General features: G+C 37.9%; 1 protein-coding gene across 3 annotated transcripts in view; it reads left to right on the top strand.

The window, feature by feature from the left end:
• Positions 1 to 22,540, top strand: part of Nrg1 (neuregulin 1) — a 1,056,971-nt gene that overhangs the window by 721,548 nt on the left and 312,883 nt on the right. The window lies entirely within an intron of this gene.

Here is a 22,540-nt window from a genome sequence, read left to right as displayed (position 1 = left end):
TGGAGTAAAAGTTTCACTTTCCTGCCTAGGGTTGGCTTTGAATTGTGATGCTTACATTTCAACTTTCTGAGTAACTAGGATTAGAGGTGTGAGCTTCAGGAGCCCTTTTTTTTTAGGTCGGTCATGGAGCCTGAACTCTTGGCCTGTGCTCTGTCCCTCAGCACTTCAGTTCAAGGCTAGTGCTCTACCACTTGAGCCATGGTACCACTTCCGACATTTTCTGCTTAGGTGTTGTCCAGGAATCGAACCCAGGGCCTCATGCATGCAAGGCAAGCACTGTACCACTAAGCCACCTTCCCAGCCCCTATTTTTTTAAGTACTTTTCCTTCAGAGGTTTTACTTCTAATCATGAACAGGAAACAGTAGGAATATCAAATATAGAGCAGTCATAGTGATTACAAATGAATAGAAGAGGGGACAATTTGAGTCTGGACTGGCCATGTAAGCCATGCCCAGGCTGGCCCTTCTTCCAGCACTCCACTTAAGGCAGTGTTTAAGTCCAGCAGGGCAGGTAGAAAAGGAAGCTATATGGTTCTCCCTTTGCAGAAGAAGCCAGTTCCCAGCCTTCAACTTCTTTTATAAAGGTTCTTCTTTTCTTTCCTGAGTTTGTTTGATGCCTTAGTCTCCATTTAAAGAGTTTTTGGAGGAACCTCTCTCACATATTTCTGCTATTTATTTTCCTACTCCTCTCTGAAGCCACCAAAATTGTCCAGTATTAAATAAGAAAACGTTCCAAGTAGTTACTTTCACTGGTCCATTCCAAGTACAGCTATCCCTTCACAGAAGGGGAAAAAAGTGTAACTGTTACATAAATAGATGAGTAATTTGGCTACTTTGGTGGATAAACGACAAATAGCCTTTTTGAGAATATTCAAATGTAGGTGTTTGATTTTTGTCTCTTTGAACAGCTGATTATTTCTCTGATGCTCACGCTTAGGCATTCGTATAGAGACAAAACACTTATCTATGATTCCAAATATCCTGTGTAATTATTGCCTGTGATAACCAGGCAATTTGTGAAGCTATTACTGTACAATTTTCTAATTTCATTTAACAGTGATGAGGGCTGTACAATAATCTCCATAATATGCTGTTGATTGTGTTTGCTTTATACTTGTTTAAATTTAGTGGCATTTAGGTTAAAACATTTTATGTTCTAATTTCATTCCCAGGCTTTCAAGAATATACTTTTATGTGGGAATCTAATTTCAGAGTGAAGCAATATTCTTATTAGTTCTTCCTAAGAATAATCTGAAAGTTCATAGGCACGATATAAATGTGTCATCTACATGAGGTAGAGAAGTAACACATAGAAAATAGTTCGAGTAATTACAAATAGAATTTTCAGCCAGGGAAGGTGGGCTTTGCTTGGGGGCTGAGTATTTTTGTGTTGAATCATAGGATTGGAAGAAGTAACCTCTCGATTTGTTTTTCTAGTTCCACAATTTACAGGCTCTGTGTTTTTTCTTAGTTTAGTACCTTAATTTCTCTAAACTTGAATGCCTTCCTCTACAAAATAAAGATATAGCAATGTCTCTCTCCTAGGGCTGAGACAAGTATTAAGCAGGATATGGTATCTTGTATGTTTAAGATCACAGATTTCAGAGTTAGACTATGCAGGTTTGAATTAGAAAGAAACAAAATATGTGTATGAAATAAAATATATGTATGCTTTCATTTATCATCTAAAAAACAGGAATAGCTATAGTGCCTTGCTATAAAGTCAAATACCATAGTCTTTCCAATTATAAATTGATATTATTAGAATTTAATATGTAGACAGATATACTAGGATATACAGATATAATAGGACTGATTTATAATTATGATGTAATCTATATTAATATAAACTCTAACAGCTATACAAATATATAATATGTAGATATATAAATATATTGATATAAATATATAATATATATTGATAAAAGTATATAATCTAATAGCTACCCAAGTACTATCTAATCTAATAGCTATACAAGTATTAACTGTAGAAATAATCTGTGTAAATAATGTACTATCTAAATACAGCCTAATTATAAATTAAAATGAAGTAAATTAATATATAGTCTTACTCATGCTATAGTAAGCATTTAATGAAAATGAACTGTTATATATACAAACATTGTATAAGTTCTGATATACTTTGTCACCTGCTATTGGGGTTTTATGCATTGGGGCAATATTTATTTAATGGAATTACAGTCCACAAATTTAGTCATATTTTATAATACAAAACAGGAGATACTCAGTAGATATGGAGGAACCTAACGTTGATGTCTGTCATAAATTCATCCACATTTTACTATTGTATACACACAAGGCTCATCTTTCTTCCTTGTATTTAAAAAAATAAGAATTACAGTCTTGCTATGTTACCTTAGCTGGCCTCAAACATTTTGGTTCAAGTAAGTCTTCTGCCTTAGCCTCCTGAGTATCTGGGTTTGCAGGTATATACTGTTATGCTTCATCTTATACGCTTTTTTGAAGGCAGGGGATGTCATCATCTTTGGATATCTTTTAGTGCTTAGAACTCAGCTTTGCTGGTCGTAAGTAATACATTTTTCTTGACTACATGAAATTGGCCACCAATTTTCAAAGAACCCCAGTGGCACATGTACTAGCTTAAATTATTGTGGTAAGAGATCAACGGCAGTCAAAGAGGAATTTTAGAGATAAATGGAGTTTAATATAAACTACACACACACACACACACACACACACACACACACACACACACACACACACACACACACACACACATATATTATTGTAAAGATACTGTACAGAGGGGTTACAGTTAGATAAGTAACGAGTATATTTTCTCTCGAGCATTGTTACCCCTCTTTTGTTTTTCCCCTACCATCCTTTCCCTCTCCACCTCTCCAGCTCCTTCCCTCCTCCCCGAAATTTTAAACTTTGTTTTCAACATAGTGTCTTGTACATCTCATTGTTACAATGGGTCAACCAGTATCCTTGTTTCAGCATTTTGTTATTCCCCTTCCCCTCCCCAAATTAGAAAAATGTATATACAAGATGCAGGGCACCTGAGTCAAATACAGTGAAAACAGGGGTTATAGCATGGGGGAAAAACATACAAAAGAAACAAAAAAAAATCACATAGTACATTAAAAACAACAGTGACAAAGACAAAACCTCTTGTGTCCCTATCTTGGAGTTCATTTTACTTAGCATTGAGATTCCACCTCACCCCAATTAGAATGGCTATAATCAAGAAATCTAATAACAACAGAAGCTGGAGGGGATGTGGCCAGAAGGGAACCCTACTGCAGTGTTGGTGGGAGTGTACACTCGTTCAACCACTTTGGAAAGCAGTTTGGAAAGACTCCACATAGAGCTCCCCTATGACCCAGCAATCCCACATTGGGGCATTTACCCAAATGATCACAAACAAGGCCATACTAAAGCTACCAGCACAACTATGTTTATTGCAGCATTATTTACCATAGCTAAGATATGGAACCAACCCTGATGCCCCCAGTAGATGAATGGATCAAGAAAATGTGGTATATATACACAATGGAATTCTATGCCTCCATCAGAAAGAATGACATTGCCCCATTTGTTAGGAAATGATGGAAAAAAATTATATTAAGAGAAGTAAGCCAGGCCCAAAGAAACATAGGTCCCATGGTTTCCCTTATTTGCAATGACTAGTATACGTCTAGGATAATCTTAGCAAACAAGCAGAAAAGGATAAAAGCTTTGTACATATGACCATATAAGATGATGCTTAACTCCATTTGTGAAACCCAAAAGTGCTCTGAGATACTGGAAAGGGTGTGGAATTTGACATTAGCCTGGAGTCTCACAATCTTGGACACAATATTAGGTGAGCAACTCTATTTCCTCATGTGTAACATAAAAACATAACACCAACTCCTATTTCACAGAGTTGCTTGAAAGCTAATGGAGATAATATGTAGAAAATTGCTTCATTAATCTCTAAACCTAGTGGGCAAATACTATGTTCCAAGAGGCATCCAATGATTCTGAAAGACACTAAATGATTTTCATGCCAATGGTGTATCTATCAATAGTTCATTCTTTTTAGATAGATGATCTTAATCTCATGTATTGAATTTTTTTTTTGAAAAAGAGAACAGACTAGAACTCATTGATACTTTAAAGAAGCTAGGATAGTCCTAGCAGAGGATCACAATAGCTCAATAGCTATGTACATATGACCATATAAAATGATGCTAATCAAAATCGGTTGTTTGTTTCTGTTTTTGTTTTCAATGTACTGTGTGAGGTTTTTTCTTCCCTCATTTTTCCTCCCTTCGGTTTATCCCCTATCATCAATGTTTTTTGGGTTTTTTTGTTTTTGTTTTTTTATTTTAGTACCCTGTGTTTGTATAGATGCTTATCTGATTCGGAGAAGGGAAGGGGACAGGCAAAATAGTGAGACAAAGGACAAAGGGTGAACTAATGCACCAACAATAGTCACAAGACACTATGTTGGAAATGAACTTTACAACTTGAGGGGGAGGAGAGTCAGAGGGGAGAGAAAGGGAGAGAAAAATGAGGGAGAGGGGTAAAAAGTTAGACAAGAAATGTACTTATTATCTTACTTATGTAACTGTAACCCCTCTGTACACCACCCTTACAATAAAAGATAAGAAAAAAATTAAGGAAAAGAAAATAAAAAAGAACCTAATGAGCGAATCTATATTTAGTTCTAAAACTTTGTCCTTAGAATAAAAGAAGGTATATCTTCAGTAAAGAGAGAGGAGAAAGGGCTGGTACTCTGACCCCACTGGCTCTGCTTGGTCTTCAGAAGGAATGAGGAAGTGCCTCTCTTCTTCCTTCCCTGCCTCACTCTCTTCAGTTTGACAGTTCCCATCCATTTCTCCCACCATGCCTACACACAGCTTCATCCTAAGTACAAGGCAAGGAGAGAAGCAATGGCCATTCCTCCCTCGAGCTTTAACAACAGCCATGAATGTATACCTGACCACCAGGGAATTAGAAACACCATATCAAGCTAGTTGCTAACAACAAACAAAAGACCTGGAGGATAGTTTTCAGCTTACTGCAGCTAAGAATGTAGCCCTTGGTCTGCTTTGTTGAAGAAAGTATCAGCATGGAAGAAATCGAGAGAGGTCACTGAGTTCAAACCCTCCATTTTAGTACAGGGAGTCATCCTGATGATTCCTTTGTGGGTCTGAGAACACAATGTTTTGAGAACTCATTCATGAATGGTGAGTGTTCTTGTAAGTCCTAAAGCTTAGATAGGTCCCCTATGGCTCACCCAGGAGTTTAGGTTGTTTCTGAGAGAAGTCACTGAAAATACTAGAGGCAGGCAGTAGAAGAATGGATCTAACAAACAATATGTGAAAGCTATCCTGACCCATTCTTAGAAGGAGGGGCATTTCTCAGTGACCAGTTTTTCTCATGGCAGCCCACAGTGCACAGATCCCATTGCCCCTTTACCCTGTCCCTTTTAGAGCCAGTATTCAGGGAGGGTAAGTCAACTGGTTGAATAGGAGAGACCCATCCAGAGGTTCAAGCGACAGAGCCACTAGACTAGAGAGCCAAGCTGCCTAGTTCAGAGGAGATACCATGGTCTCTTAGCATACGGGAGCTGTTAGCAGGACTCTGCTGCTCCCTGCTTGTTTGGGAGGAGGGTTAGACAAAGCACTCAGGTTCCTGCTGAGCTCATCACCTTAAATTAGTTTCCATGGTCTGGTGGCCAGTGCAGGAGGCTTCAAAGCCACAGGAAAGGATTATGTGAAGGTGGGGGGAGGTCATCTAAAACAAGGAGTATTCCTTCCATTTCTACACAGTACAAGGTTGTGCATACCTTAAATCACACAAGGAAAGATGCCCTCCATGCACAGGAAGCTATTTTGCGGGGTGAGCAGGCTGAGGGCATGCTCTGACTCCCAGAATGCAAGAGGAAAATGAAGAGAGCCAGCAATTGTTAATGTCCTACTGAACCTTCCTCTGTTTAGTTCTTTCTTAAGAGGTGAGCTTTCGGAGTTAATCTCACTGTCTCTGTTTTCTTCTTGTGCAAAGGGGGTGATGACATTGACTCTCTTCACAGGAAAACTCTAAGTGGAGATTAACTGAGTAATGAGGGCAGATTGGAAAGGTGATGGAAGGGCTCAATAAAATCGCTGATAGATTCCTCCCAGGGGGAGGCTCCTTTCAAGGCCCCTTTCATCTGGGTCTTCCTGGCAGCACGTGGCAGCACTGTCTCTGCCCTCTGCCTGTGAGGGCTTTGTACCATTCAATTACAAGGATCACCCACTTCTCCCACCAATAGCCAGAGACATCAGGACTTATCTCCCTTTATGGGAAGAAACTAAGATCAGAATTTGGCCAAGTTACCAGTGACTCACCCCCACCTCTGCCTAAAGAAAGCATCTCTGCAGAAAAGAAATTTACTCCTTCCTGGGTATCGATTATATGAACTTTCTGGAAAGGAACTTAGAATAAATATACATTCAAACTGCTCAGAAATGTGACCATTGGCCAAGGTATCCCTCTTTCAGACATTCATCTTCTCGTGTGTTTCTTCTTTTCTTCCTACCAGTAAATGGTTTTCCAGAAAGGATTCAACCACTTTCAGATTTAGAATTAGTCAGTCCTCTTCTCCCGTCTACTCATGAGACTGTGATAGTTCTGCAAAGACTACTTCCATCTGGGGCTGTGGCCCTCCCACAATCTGCTTATTCTCTGGTTTGTGGACAAATTCAAGAAGATTAAGTATTTTCACAGAACCATGGAAACAAAGCTGTAAAGAGGCTGGAATGAGCACAACCCACTCTTTCTATTTTTCAGATGAGGAATGAAATTCTGACAACACAAGTAGCTTCCTCAAGTATTTGTACCTACTCAAAATTATAGAATAAAACCAGTCTTCAGGCCTTGTAGTTTCTATGTGGGCTTTTTCCTACTTGTGGAAGTGGTTGAACTTTTATGAAGTAAGAAAAGAAATGGTGGTTATATTATGCAGCATGCTACTTCCAAATCTACTGTTAGAAGAATCCATAGCTTATTCTATGGCATGTAAAGCTTGGGACCATGTACCTTGATTCATTCTAGTTTTGTTTGTTTGCTTGTTTTGTACTGGTATCTGAATCCAGAGCCTTGGGCTTGCTAGGTTGTCACTCTTTCACTGAGCCATGCCTCCAGCTCTGTTTTTGTTTCTTGCTATTTGTTTTGAGATAGGTTCTTCCTTCCAGGTCAGGTACTTACATGAGCTACAATCTGCCTCCTTTAGACTTCCTGTAGTTACTAGGATCATAGGTTCATGCTACCTTTTTTACTTTTTTCTTTCTTTCTTTCTTTCTTTTTTTTTGCCTGAGCTAGCCTGAAAGAGATCTGTGAAGCTTCCTATGTAGCTTGGAACAAATACATACCACTACAACCAGCTATGGATTGAGAAGGAGTCTTGAGAACTTTTTTGATTAGGCTGACCTCAAAGTATGATCCTTCTTTCTCAGCCTCCCAAGTAGCTAGGATTCTGGGCATGAGCCACTAGTTCCTAGCTTTAAGTTTTCTGTCCAAAAGATGAAATTCTAAAAAAAAAAAAAAAAGGAATGGAATGTTCTTTATTAGTTACTGTGTCCCTCCATTTGATCCTCAGCAAAGCATTGTGGGAAGGTGCTTACTCTATGCTAAGCTATATAATGGCTGATTTTGATGGTTGATTTTATGCTTCCACTTACCTGGTATAAAGGGTCCCAGATATTTGTCAAACATCCTTTGGGGTATGTCTGTGAGAGTAATTTTTGAATTAAAATAATATTTTAGTCAGTAGATTGAGTAAAAGAGTAAGCAGATTGTACTCCTTAATGTGGGTGGACCTCAAAGGGATTGAATAGGAGTGAATTGAGAGAGAGAGAGAGAGAGAGAGAGAGAGAGAGAGAGAGAGAGAGAGAGAGAGAGAGAGAGGAGTCTACCTTTTTGTACATTTTTTATTGTAAAAATACTGTACAAGGAGTTGTAGTTACATGAGCAAGGTAATGAGTACATTTGCTATCGAGCATTGTTGCCTCCTCCTTTGTTTTGACAGAAACTACCTTGATCTGAGACTTTCATCTTTGGCCTTCAAACTCAAGCAGAAACACTAGATCTAGAGTCTTAAGAGTCATGGTTCTCAGGCCTTCAGACTTGGGCTGGAACTCCATCATCCACTTCTGAGTCTCTGACTAACTTCAGATCATGGAACTTATGAGTCTACATAATCACATGAGCCAATTCTTCATAATAATTCTCTCATCTATCTATCACTGTCTCACACATACAACTGTTTCTGTTTTAGTGGAAAATACTGGCAATATATGTGTGGGTACAGGAGTATGTTTATGCACACACACATACTTATATATTGTGTATATACAATGTCTCATATGTGTATGCATAGGTACTGTTGTTCTCATTGTTGACATTGTTATCCTATTATCTTTAAAATTTGGAAATAGAGTAATTAAGTTGCTTACCCATGTGAACCTACCCTGCAGGCCCCATACTCCATTTATTTGGTTTACTCCATCCGATGGGTCAAAAAGTCAAACCTGTGTTTGTTTATTTAGCCATCCAGCTAGCCATCCAACTCTAAGAATTTCTCCTTAGTAGCAATTGTTTGTGTAGTTGTGAGGCTACATCTCAAAGTATTTATGATAGTAAATACTTAGAAATACCTTAAATCTTTAACAATAGATTGTTGGTTGTAATATTTTATATAATTACTCAATTATAAATAACTCAGTCATTGCAAATCATGCATAGATATCTAATGTACTTGATTATTCATTCAGACTATGTTGATATTGATAAGAAGCAAAAGCAACATACAGGTTGACCCATTGCAACAATGAGATAGATGTACAAAATGCTATGTCGAAAAATGGGGGTGGTGGGGGAGTGTAATTGTGGAGATGGGAGGGAAGCGATGATAGGGGGAAAATAAAGGAGAAGGCAACATGCTTGATAAGAAATGTACTCATTACCTTGTTCATGTAATTGTAACCCCTCTGTACAGTATTTTCACAATAAACAACTTATTTAAAAAGAAAGCATCTGACTAGATTAAAGAGATACCACTGATATACAGTAGTATTATAGATAAGATCCTGGAAATTGTCTTGAATTTTCATGCTCCTGTAGTCTTGTGACATACTATTTTTATCCTTATTATAGAACAGAAATAGTGACATTAGGCCAAGACTAAGGAAATCTGAATAAAGCATAAATTATGTTTAAATGTGTCAAAATTGGTTCATTTCTTGTGACAAACATATCTAGTTATATAAGGTCTTATAAACAGTAGTTTGGAGATATATTGGAGTCATTTGTACATTTTTCTGTGAATCTAAAATTGTCCTAGAATTAAGAGTGTTTAAAACAAATTATAAGGCATTGTATCCAAGAGAGAAAGTAATACGGGCTATTTAAAAATTGTCACTCCTGTTTCCTTCCTCAGTGTCTGAAATTCTGATCATTAATGTGTTCCTTTGATTTGCAGATGATTAGAAAGTTTGTTCCCCGAAGAGGAACCCATTAAGCCTTTTTGTCCACATTATTTCATTTGCATGGATCAGTGAGGCAGATAAATTGGCTGTCATCTTGGAAAACAGATGAAAGTGTCTTCAAAGAATAGAACATAAGCAAGATAAACACCAGAAAGAGCAGAGAAAGATGATCATGTACAAATTTGTATCTGTTCTGACTCAGACAAAGATTTTGGTGGTAACCAAAGAGCAAGACAGGATATTATCCTATGTGGATAGGTAGTTGAGTTATGCAGGATGATTTCTACTTCTGGGAGATTTCCCCATTGTTTAATTCCCAAACCAGAAGTGATAACATTGGTTTCTTTTGCAAAATAATTATGTAGAAAACTCCTGTTTGCTAAGCTGCACTGTACCATGATGACTGAAGTAGGTGTAAATACATTGATTCTGAATCCAAACCCTTCAAACCATTGCCACCAGTGCTTTACTTTAACAATAAAAACTATACTGCAAGCTAATTCAAAAGTAAAATAATAAAAAGAAAGGTTACACAGCTAACAGCAATTAAAAAAAAAAACTAAGCCACTCAGGGTGTCAAAGCTTAACTTCAAAAAGCTTTTTAAACACAAATGAGAAGGCTTTGGTTTGCTTTAACTGAAATAGGGCTGGCACTGAGCAATAAGTAGTAGTTATGATTTAATTTATTCTTGGTGAAAAGAAAACTCAGACTAACAATACTTTTTGTACATAACATCTAAGTTATACAAAAATCTAAGGATAGATTAACATAATTTAAGATCCATCCTATGAGGGACAAATATATATAATTCTGGTTTACAAAAAATAAATCCACCAGGTTTAGGTATGACATCTGTGAGGTTAAAAAATTATGGGTAGAATAACTATTTTCCACCGTTCCTCTTCAGCCTCAAGAGTTTCTTGCACGAATCAGGCTTGGGTGAGATTTCCTGGACTCCTTAATCTGAATTGAACTTTAGTTTTACCCATTTAAGTCATTGATCTTCGGTATTCAATTTTGTTTTAGGACAAGCATTTGTTAAATCTTAATATTAATTGATTCTGTTATTCTGAATAGTAGCCTAAACACTTTTAGGGTTCAAACATATATATTTTGTAGGTATACTATTCAATGTACAGAGGTGAAAACTGAACTTGGTTCATTGAGAGGATAGATGAAGTCGGACAAATGGGAGGGCATGTGGAAGGGGTGACAATGATTAAATGCATTGTGCTCGTAAACTGACATGTCAAATTGAAACCCTTTTGTACAACTACTAAAAGATAATAAAAAGTAAAATAAAATTTCAAGAACTTTATTTTTCTAGCACACCAGTAATACTGTTCTGGTTCAAGAAGAGAAAAACTAATATAGAAAAGAGCAAATTGAGATTTAGATAGTCTGAAAAATAATAAAACAAAATAAAAAGCTCTCCAAGATTATGTTAGAAATTTTCTTTTCTCTCTGCAGGTGTGATGTAGGAGGGTAAGTTTCAGGCATCTGCAACATGATTCATGTTGCATTTCTCTTCTAACCTTCAACCTGACAAGGCTGCTTCATGAACTACCAGAGCAATCTGATTAAGTGACTGTATAAAGCTTTTGCAAAGTTGTTCCATGAAGTCAGTACTTAGAATTGCTAAAAAGAAAAAAAATGGCAAGAAAGAGGAAAATATGCTGGGAAAATCATTGCCCTCAGAAGCCAGGGAAGGGCTGGGAAGGTGGCTCAGTGGTAGAGTACTTCCCTTGCACACATGAGGCCCTGGGTTCGATTCTTCAACACCACATAAGCAGAAAAAGCCAGAAGTGGCACTGTGGTTCAAGCGGTAGAGCACTAGCCTTGAGCTGAAGAGCTAAGGAACAGTGCCCAGGCCCAGGGTTTAGGCCCATGACTGACAAAAAAAAAAGAAAAGAAAAAGAAGAAGAAGAAAAAAAGAAGCATCCAGAGAATTCTTGCTTATGAATTGAGGTGGTGTGAACCAATAGTCAACCTCAAGATGAACAGATTGGTCTTGTGTTTCTTCTGCTATTTCAGGTAAAATCCTAATACAGAGAAGCAAGGCCAAAAAGCCAGGGAAAGGAGATGGAGATATCAATACCAGAAAAGTTCTAAGTTGAGTGTGTGTGTGTGTGTGTGTGTGTGTGTGTGTGTGTGTGTGTGTGTGTGTGTGTGTGCTCTGATCCCCTCATAAAGCTGTTATGTTAAACAAATTACAGGTCTCCTTCCACCTTATAGTCATCTCTGAATCTAAAATTAGACTGAGATCAAATCTTCTAGAACTTTCTGGTTTATAAATAACTCCTCCCTTACCTCTCCTAAACTATGTGACATCCTAGACATCTTTATTCTTGGAAAGGACAGTTATGGGAAAAATATAATGAGGAAAGTGTCATGATATGTTTCATACCTATGTCCTCAGTCACCCTTCCACAATGCTGAGCCAGTTTCATCAATGGGAAATGATGTGAATATTCATCTTTAGCTGTGCTCCACAAAGCCATACCACCTGTGGATGGCAAAGGAGTAAAAGCACGTAGCAGATGAACTAACATGGATGGTAGGTTACTCAGCCAATGAAAGCGACTACTCAAAGAAAGTGTGAGAACAAAGCTGGCCTTGACTCCGTCTGCTAGCTGGAATGTGTTTATGCGGGGACCATATTCTATAAAAGTCAGATTTGATTTATCTAAAGGGAATAGGAAGAGACCTAGGGTGCACAAAATTAAGTACAAATTATAAGCAATATTTGAATTTGGCATATTTGAATTTGGCAATGCTTTAACCAGTAGGAAACAAGAAATCCCTCCTCTTCCATCCTTTCCTCTCCTCTTTTCTCTTCATTTCTTCTCCCTGATCCTCTCCCCTCTTCTCCTCTTCTATCCTTTCCCTTCCTTCCTCCATTTCTTCCTTAGTATAGTGGGAGAATTATTCAGATAGATATCTAAGGCTTTGACTTCCAGGTGAAGTCTCTTAATGAATAGAATCAGAATCACTTGGAAACATGTAGCAAACACGAATTCTGGAGTCTCAAAGGAGCATTCCTGAATTAAAGCTCTGGAGTTAGTGCCCAACAAAATTTGTGTTTTAACCAGGCCACCAGATGATTCTGAAATAAGTTCTCTGGTATGAAGCTATGGTACAAGTGAGTCTTGGTCTCCTGTCAGGGTGCAAGTAGAAGGTCTCAGCTTGCCCAGCAGGTGGAAGTGTGGCTGGACACACTAATTCTTTTTTTTTTTTTTTAATTTTATTTTATTTTATTTGAGAACATACTGTACAAAGGGGCTACAATTACATGGGCAGGATAATGCATACATTTCTTACCAAGCATTGCAGCCTCCTCCTTTGTTTACCCTTCACCTCCCTTCCCCGCCTCCCCCCTCCCCCCACCCAATTACACCCCCCTCCCCCCCCCACACCGACATTGTAAAGCTGGTTTTGACATGACATTTTGTACTTCTCATTGTTGCAACAGGTCCACCTGAATCCTTAAACGACTTGTTTGTCCCCATCTCCTCCACAAGTTATACTGACATCAAATATAGTGAAAGCGGGGGTTACACTGTGGGGGAGGGACATACAAAGCAACAAAGAAATAATCTTATAAATGCGTTAGAAACACATGCATGAAAGAAACGAAAACATTAAAATACATATCTAAGGATTCATTTTCCTAACATCACATTATCTGACCTTTTCCGCTTGACTCATACCTATACTATATATTGCAAATAAGGGAAACCATGGGACCTATGCTTCTTTGGGACTGGCTTACTTCACTTAATATAATTTTTTCCAAACCTTTCCATTTCCTAACAAATGGGAAAATGTCATTCTTTCTGATGGAGGCATAGAATTCCATTGTGTATATATACCACATTTTCTTGATCCATTCATCTACTGAGGGGCATCTGGGTTGGTTCCATATCTTAGCTATGGTAAATAATGCTGCAATAAACATAGTTGTGCTGGTAGCTTTAGTGTGGTCTTGTTTGTAAACATTTGCCCAAAAGTGGGATTGCTGGATCATAGGGGAGATCTATGTGAAGTCTTTTGAGGAACCTCCATACTGCTTTCTAAAGTGGTTGAACAAGTTTACATTCCCACCAACAATGAAGTAAGGTTCCTTTCTGTCCACATCCCCTCCAGCATCTGTTGTTGTTAGAGTTCTTGATTTTTGCTGTTCTAACTGGAGTGAGGTGATATCTCAATGTTGTTTTGATTTGCATTTCTTTTATGGCTAGGGATGTTGAACATTTCTTCATGTGTCTATTGGCCATCCTTCTTTCTTCTTCAGAGAAGCTTCTCTTTAAGTCTTTCGCCCACTTATTTATTGGGCAGTTGTTTCTTTGAGGATTTGTGACACACTAATTCTTACTTACTCGTTCTTACTGTGAGGAAAACTACCTGCTGAACAGCTCAGTTAGTTTGTCAGTAGTGAGCCTATTCAAAATAGAAGTAAAATGTGAAAGGTAAAAAGATACAGGTTTTACTTTATTGTTAAAACATTCTACTTGACTTGACCTCTGAATCCAAAAAAAATTGTCATTTCAATGTATGATGATTTTTTTTTTAATCACAAGAATTGGGGTTGGAGGCATGAATCAGTGGGTAGATTGCTAGCCAATGAGCAAAAGTGGAAGATAATGAGTTTGAGTCCCAGTCAGACTTTTTTAAAGAAAAAGAAAGAAAGAAAAAAGAAAAAATCACAAGTATTTTGCTGTTTTTCATATTAAGTCTTTGAAATTGAGTATTATTATAGATTAACAGCACATCTCAACTGGACACTATATCCCAGGTTCTCAGTAGCTGCTTGTGGTTTGTGACTACCTTGCCATATGCTACTTATTGGGGCAGTTTAAGGCTTATTGAAAGGATAAACTTATCAAATGTGTTCTTTAAAAACAAAACTCCCTAAAATTTAGCCAATTATCAGCAGTAAACACTGCATTTATAATTATTGCTAAAATACAAGGTATTTGAATATAAACCAGCTGATATTGCAGTAATTACATTTATTACAAAACAGCACAATTATAGAACTACAAACAATTCTATTAACAAATGTAGGTGGTCAGTTTTAGTTAGGTTTTTTGTTTGTTTTTCTGCCTGTACTGGGACTTGAACTCAGGGCCTGGGTACTGTACCTCGGCTTCTTTGCCCAAGGCTACACTCTACTACTTGAGTCACACAGATCCACTTTTGGCTTTGGGGGGGTGGTGGGCAGGGGGTAAGTGTTGTTAATTGGAGATGAGGGTCTCGTGGTATTCACTGCCCAGTCTGGCTTCAAACTGTGATCCTCAAACTGTGAAGAAACAGATGGAGAGTTATCTGTCCTAGTTCTTCTGCTACTACAGTGGGGCTGGGGGGAGGGTAAAGGAGTAACTAGGTATAGGATTCTGTGGCATTTAACTTTGTTAATGTCTGCATACTGTGATGTAAAATCTGCTGCTGGAGGTGACCTTCCTCCTTTTTTATGTAAGAATTGATCCCAGCTTTCACACAAGCTAGGCTCTAGTTATCTACCAATGAGCTACACTTCCAGCCAAGGTCACTATTCTTATAGTAATGTTTAGATGGTGAATGCATTTCTTAAAACAGATGCCAAAACAACAAAGCAACTTCTCCTTCTCAGGGGCATCATGAAAATTGACTTCTTAAAATCACTTGTAAGGAGGACCTGAACCGTGTCACATTGGCCTATTAAACCAATTCTCCTTGAATACTCTTAGGCAGGGTAAGGGATCCAAGGAAAAGACCAAAGTACGTAGTTCTTTCTAAATGTATCTGAATTATTTTAACTTCTTCATTCTTTTGATAATCAAGTTTTATTTTCACATGGGTTATGTTTATCTTTGGAGAACTTAATGCATTTTAACCCCAGTTCTAATAATATTATATGCATGGTAAATAAGAGATCAGAGTAATTATCATGCACAGCTTGATAAGAAGACCTCATTATAACACAAAGATCTTTTCTCTTCCACATATGTATGCATTTTTCTTCTTCCTAGTCCAGAAAAATCCTTGGCGAAATTGCTCCTTGTCTCTACACACCTCTTCTATTTTAATAATCCATAAACAGATGACCTGTGAAGGCACAGAGGCCAGAGGCAAGATCATGCAGTCAACAGATGGATCCCTGTCAGAGCACTCCCAGGTAGTGCTGAGCTGTAAGGTGATCTTATAAGGGTCAGAGTAGAGAGTTTCCCCATTACCACTCATGCTGGGTATATGTCCAGCCAACAGGACAGACTGTATACACATATGCCAAGAGCTTTGAATGTGGCCATTGACCTGAAAAAGGCAAAGATCATGTCATTCCCAGTAGGGATAGGGTAAGTTACGATCCTTGGTGGCTTAATAGAGGTTGTTGGCTTCACTTCCTTCCAGGGAAAGGGCTTTTGTTTGTTGTTCTATGGACAAACTACTTTATTTTGATGTCTGAAAGACAAAAAAATATTCAACTCGTCAAGCTTCTTTTTTTTTTTCCCATTTTCTCTTTAAGATTCAGTTTGGTTCTATCAGCAGTCTTTTGCAAATAGCTCATCCAGAATCACTAAAAGAGAGCTGTGTGAATCCCAAGCCACAGACTCAACATTTAAACAACAACAACAACAACAAAAAAAAAAACTTTAGAAGTTCCTTCATTCCTTTAGTTTCTGCCACTTGATGATGTTTGACTACACATTTCTTTTCCACTGGTTTAGTAGGAATTTGCCAGGTTATAACTCAAGAAGAACTGTGTTACTCAAGTTCCTCATGTAGAGTACAAAAGTTTCTCCCAAAGCAAGCCAGGGATCCAAGAACTGAAGGAGAGGAAGAAAGAATTCGATCTGAGCCAACATTGCTGGTTTTGAGGCACACAGGACAAGGGACCAAATGCATGATGCTCAAAAAATTGGCATCGTGGTCAGTTAATTAGCAAAGGGACTATATCAAATATCTAACAGTAGCCCAATCATAGAAAAATAAAGCTCTTGCTTGTCCATTTCAAATGTACCCGTTGTATTCTCTGGCCACAGTTTGTGCCTTTCTCTGACAGGAGCTACTACGTTTGAAATAGAAGATAATAGCCAGCAGTTAGAGCTCATGGACATGCCCCTTAATGAGTGAGGTCACGTTAATAAAACCCTCAAAAAGCAAAGCAATATACAACAGAAAAGCTATTACCGTTTCCAGATCATTTTATAAAAGCAAACCTGAAGTTCAGAGTGATGATTAACAAGCTATTAGAGCCAAGTTATTGATTCCTTTATCTTTGGAACAGCTAATGCACCAAGTAGCAACAGGCCACAGACCCCAAACTTTCCTCTTCCTGTGTACCCATGCTTCATGATGGTGCTTTGATTGGGAAAATGCAAATCATTTTATATCCACTGTGGGACATCTTAATGCAAGCGCCAAGAGAGAGGAAAATCATCTACATTGATTTGATGTCGTTTTATTGTTGTTTTCTGATAATAAAAAGGAATACAGATTCATGAGAAAAAATCAAAACCATGAAAAGTAGCAAGAACAAAAAGTAGAAACCTTTTCCCAGGTTTCTTTGAAGCAACTGATTTTGCATCTGATGTACATGGTACACATGTATATGCATAGGGCCAAATGTGCACCATATACATAGGATGCAAAACACATTTTATAATCTGCTTCAACCTGCTTAATTATGTTTTATAAACTTGACTTTTATTCTTTTCCTGTTTGCCTCATAATAATAATGACTAGGGTGATTTCCCATGAAGATGGCAATGTTAGTTTCATCTACAAAATATTTCACAGTTGTATAGATATAATCCATATGTATATCTACCTATATAATCCATTTAAACAACTTCATAGTGATGAACTTAAAGAATATTTACATAGTTTTGCTCTCATAACAATGATCTGATGAAGCATTGAGCTTTTGTCCCATGTTCTACTATATTTAATCCCTGAATATAGAAATATTGTACAAAAAGATTTCAAGATTTTGTGCCTTTAAGCATATGACCAATTCACCCACTATAAAGGTTGTTTGCGATTAAGTTCCACCTGCAGTGTAAGAGACCACTGCTTTCCCCACAATTTTTTGATCTTTGCCAAACTGATAGGGAATGTCTAATATTTTTGTGTTCCATTCTAACTGTGTTGTATTAATGTTACTGAAGGCAGTTGTTAGGTTTAGGGGGACCTGGTTTAACTCACAACACACTACTTAAATCCATGTAATAACCAACTATGATATAAAGAGACTCTCCTGTAGTTTTGAAAGAGAAGCCAAACATCCACATGGTTTAAGTTACTCTCTCATTTACACTCTGAATGTGCTAAATCACCTCAGAAGTCCTTTAGAAGTTCTGGGGAGATGTTCTCAAGTGACCCAGTGCCAGTTGTTAGCTCTTTCTGCACAAAAGACTGTACTCGCGAAAAGAATCTTAGAAACCTTAGAAGGAGCACTGCTCCAAGGGGTGGCATTTCATGCACTGGGAAAGATTTGTGCCTTTGCCATTAGCAGTAATGTTTCTCACAGTTTCAATGTGTTGGAAAGTTATTGTCTCCAAGACAGGTAATGGAGGAGACCTCACACTTCATCAGCAGAGTTTTGTCTGCATTGTATAGCCACACACAGGGCAGTATATTTCTCCTTTCACTGATGGATTATGCCAAGATTTACAAGGTCTGGTCTGCATGAAAGCAAACACATGTTTGGGCAAGGATTCAAATAATTCATAGATAGAGAGTCAGCATATCTGCACATTAAAGTCAGGACTTTCTCCTCTTCTACCAGTCCCAGAGGCCAGACCCCAACACGTGCACATGTAAGTGAACACACACACAGCAGAGATAGACAGAAATAGAAATAGATGATAGATAGATAGATAGATAGATAGATAGATAGATAGATAGATAGATAGATAGATAGATTTCACATATTTACTTTTCATGCAGTTTCCCAAGAAAGTGGCTTACTGTGACTTACTACCAGGCAAGTTCATCTACCCAAAGTGTTCTGCTGGTTGTTGATGGATTACTTTGGAACTCTGCCATAGTTTCCTCAAATTCCTTGCAGATAGTAGAATAATGAGAAATGAGAAAGTTATCTTGAGCCAACATTTGGTAATCAGGTATTAGGAATTGGTCTAGAAATTCAAATGTTCTGCCAAGTGAAAGCGGTTTTCTCTCTAGATGACTATCCATAGTTCTGGGGCTATCCTGCATGGCTGCCATGGTCATTGGGTCTGACCATTGGAGCCATCCAGCCTACTTCAGAGAATCAACCTACTTTCTATTTCTTCTGCTCTAGTCTTTTGTTTTCCTTTGATCCTCTCCTCTTGAGGTATCAACAATACCATTCTAAAAACTTTACATGGAAGAGAAATGTTAGTGGAACACAAATCCTGGACTTCTTGACTGAACTAAGAAGTCTCAAGCCAGAAAGAAGAGTCAGGTCATCATTGGTTAATGCAAAACACACACAAACACACCTGCACACACATGCACGTGAGAGCCTTGCCTCAATGTATTTCACTATGACTTTGAAAACACACTTACCTTGAAAGTTCATTAAGGAGGGCTGGGAAGGTGGCTCAGTGGTAGAGCGCTTGCCTTGCATGCCTGAGGCCCTGGGTTCGATTCCTCAGCACCACATAAGCACAAAGAAAAAAAAAAAAAAAAGAAAGTTCATTAAGGTACTCTTCAGAGTTTCTTTGAGTGTGTTGTATATAAGGAAGGTTAAATGGACTCACATTATCTAAGTTACAAAAAACAATTTCAAAAAATCTAGACACAGATCTCTTCTGAGTGACTTTTACACCAATTGCTGGTAACCAGAGAACAAGTGCCTGTGGGCAAGAAATATCAGAATAATATCAGTTTTCTTAATAGCTACAGTACAGTCCTATTCAGAAAATAGCCTTTATCTCTTATTGAATTTTCATACCCCTTCATAAGTCTAGGGGGAAAAGTAGAGACTGTCCATAAGTGATATTTCATCAGGATGACAAATGTTTGCAATAACCATGGGTGTCAGTTTGCTTTAGATCAGGGGTCACCAAATTCCTACACACAGGACAGAACCACCTTTCCCCATCTGTGTTTATAAATAAAGTTTTATTAGAACACACCCATTTGTTTATATCTGTGACTGTTTTCATGCTACTTTGGCAGAGTTCTTTAATTGCAAACAGAAACTTAGAGCCCATTTTGGCCACAAAACCCTAACATATGTACTAGTTGAACCTTTATTGAGAAGTTTGTTGCCCTGTTATTAAGATCATAGTAATATTGCTTAATTAAATAGTAGTAGCTGGTTCCAATGTGAAAGTTTCTACTATTTAAAGGCATACAATGGAGGACTGACTAGAGGCTTAAGGAAGAAAAATATCCTTAGTACCATCATTGGATGCACACAGGGATGCAGCTCAAAAAAGGAACCTAAGCTCCTCCCACAGGAGCTTTTCTCTCTGGCTGATTACAGGTCCGGTGAAATAGGATTATGGCCCTCTATTTTATGGCTCCAAAGAAGCATAAAGATGATTTCTGCAAGTGCTACTCAAAGTGGGAAATATTTAAGAAGTAAGAACAACCTAAGTTTGTTCCTGCTCAGGATCTATTTTGGAGTCTAGCTCAGGCAAATACATGTTACAGCAAGAAATGAAAGGTCGACTTAGGTGACTTCCTGTAATAGAAAAGCTGATAAAAATAACTGCTGAATAAATACCTACTGATTAGTGGAGAAAACGTTCATCAATTACCCCAGCTAGCTATGAACTATCTGACCTGTTTGTTGATCATGGATTTTTAAAATTTGGTATAGATGGAAGAATGTGTGTGTACTTTCAGGGGTAAGGAACCTTTCTTCTGCCAAGGATCATTTAGATATTTATAAAATCATCCATGGTCCATAAACAGTTACCAATATAGGCAGATGGCTACAGAAAACCCTAGGGGTGTGTTTCATCATGTATGAAACATATTGAGGGCCTCGTATGGCCCTACTTGCTATAAAGGAAAAAAAAAACATTGAATTTGAGTTTATTGGAAATGGTGAAATAATAATTCAGATGTCTGAATCTTTTCTGACGCAAATTATTGTATAATTTGTAAACTATTCTTTATATTGTAGTTTGTACTATGTCTAAAATATAGGACTCACTAGTAACCCTAATGCGTAAAACAATTGCTCTTAGGATTGTTTATTTGTATGTTTAGTAATAAACATTTAATGTTTATTACTAAAGGTCACTTAAATGTTGAAAACGATGAGTTAACAAATATAGACCTGGAAAATAGCTGTGGTCCCTTTCTTTCCGATTACCACCTCCAACCCTATTTCTTCGCCTGCCTGTATACACTGCCTTCCCACTCTGGCTGCCTAAGCTGTCTGTGTGACACAAAACGTATATGCCTAGGATAAGCTTCTCTTTCAACTGCCTATCAGGCTTTCCGCATGTGCTTGGAAAAGATAGTAACATTGCTATGCTCTGACATACACCATAATGTCACTACAGCAGAAGCAAGTGGAAGATTCTACTTTCTGATAAAGATCAGTTACTGTTTCCTGTCTTGAAGACCAAAGTTGAGCAAAATCAAAGGTCATCTCTGTTTATATTAACCATGCAAGAGTTACACTACATTTTCGCAACAACATCGGGTCATTATTTATCCACTTGTCCTTTTTATTTTTTTTTAAATCATTCCTTTGAACTCCCTGCATTTGCTTATCGTGATATTTCTAAGTCTGTAAACAGCCTAAGAGTAACTGGTCTATTTCTCCAAATAGAGTCTTGGGTCATTTTATTATCCAATGTTTTAAGTCATTGGAATTCACCCATCTGTTATCCTTCCACATCTGGTCTAACTTTAACTCTTTCAGCCTGCCACAGAACTAGAAATGTCATCATGACATTGGTTCATTACTTTTCCCTACTGAACTGCTTTCTGTTTTATCATTTCCTCTGGGGGAAAAAAAAGCTAACAAAGAAATAATTCAAATGACAACTTTGGGGTGCAGTATTGAACATAATTGTGTGCTACCCACATTTATTGATACTTCTGGATGTTTTTTTTATTGCCCTGATTTTTTCACCCCTACCATACAGACACTCAGAGACTCTTCCTACCAACTCAGAAAACCTCTGATAATGTGTAGTCCTAGAGATTTCCAAATAGACTCTCCACTGGCCCCTGGGTGGCTCTCCATTGCAGTGGAGCTATGAATGGGGCAGAGTCAAAGACTACTCAGTTCCCCCCAACTTGCCAATAAGCCTATCACTCTGTTAAATTTCATTTCATATATGATTTGATTTTCTCACATGTGTATTTTAGGGGTAATCACATAATGGTAGACCTATTTTCATTCCATCTGACTACCTTGAGTTTGATAGGTTCTTTAGCAGTGGGAAAATAATCAGTATTGAGTCACATTGTATGTGGTAAATCATAATTTGTCAATTGGTTATATTCCTAATGGATGGGCAGAACAAGCTCTCAGTTTGTTACCTGTTGGAGAAAGATGGTCAATATTAAGGACATGAACAATGTTTAATTTCTTACTAGCTGTGTTGACTAATATACATACAATATAAATGGAAGCATTTTCAGCTACCCATTGTTTCTTTCAAGCTGCTGTTTCAGTTACAGTAGCTCAGATTGTTTGGTGGTAATACATGATCCCTCAAGTCTTGGCAGTTTATATAACCGAAGTTTACTTTTTAAAATAAACTTTGGCAGAGGGTCTGTTCCACATCACATTCTATGTGGAACCCACTGTGTTGGAAGAGTTTCTCTTTCAGTATTGGATAATGCCATCAAATGATGAAAACAAGCTGGACATCGGTGGCTCATACCTGTGATCTTAGCTACATGGGAGGCTGAGATTGGATGGACCACAGCTTCAGGCTAGCCTGGGCAGACAAGTTCTCAGAACTCTGTCTCCATGGAGAGATTCTGTACTTGGTGATATGCACTTGTGATCCCAGGAAGGATGAAAGACTAAATGAAATATGTGGATGAAGACTCCAGCCCACCACCAGGTGGGAAATGTGACACTACC

This window comes from Dipodomys merriami, unplaced genomic scaffold (assembly GCF_024711535.1).
Source record: "Dipodomys merriami isolate MVZ:Mamm:240054 unplaced genomic scaffold, mDipMer1.0.p SCAF_12, whole genome shotgun sequence".
Lineage (NCBI taxonomy): Eukaryota > Metazoa > Chordata > Mammalia > Rodentia > Heteromyidae > Dipodomys > Dipodomys merriami.
The sequence above is the reverse complement of the archived record's forward strand: the minus strand, read 5'-3'. Positions and strand labels throughout refer to the sequence as shown.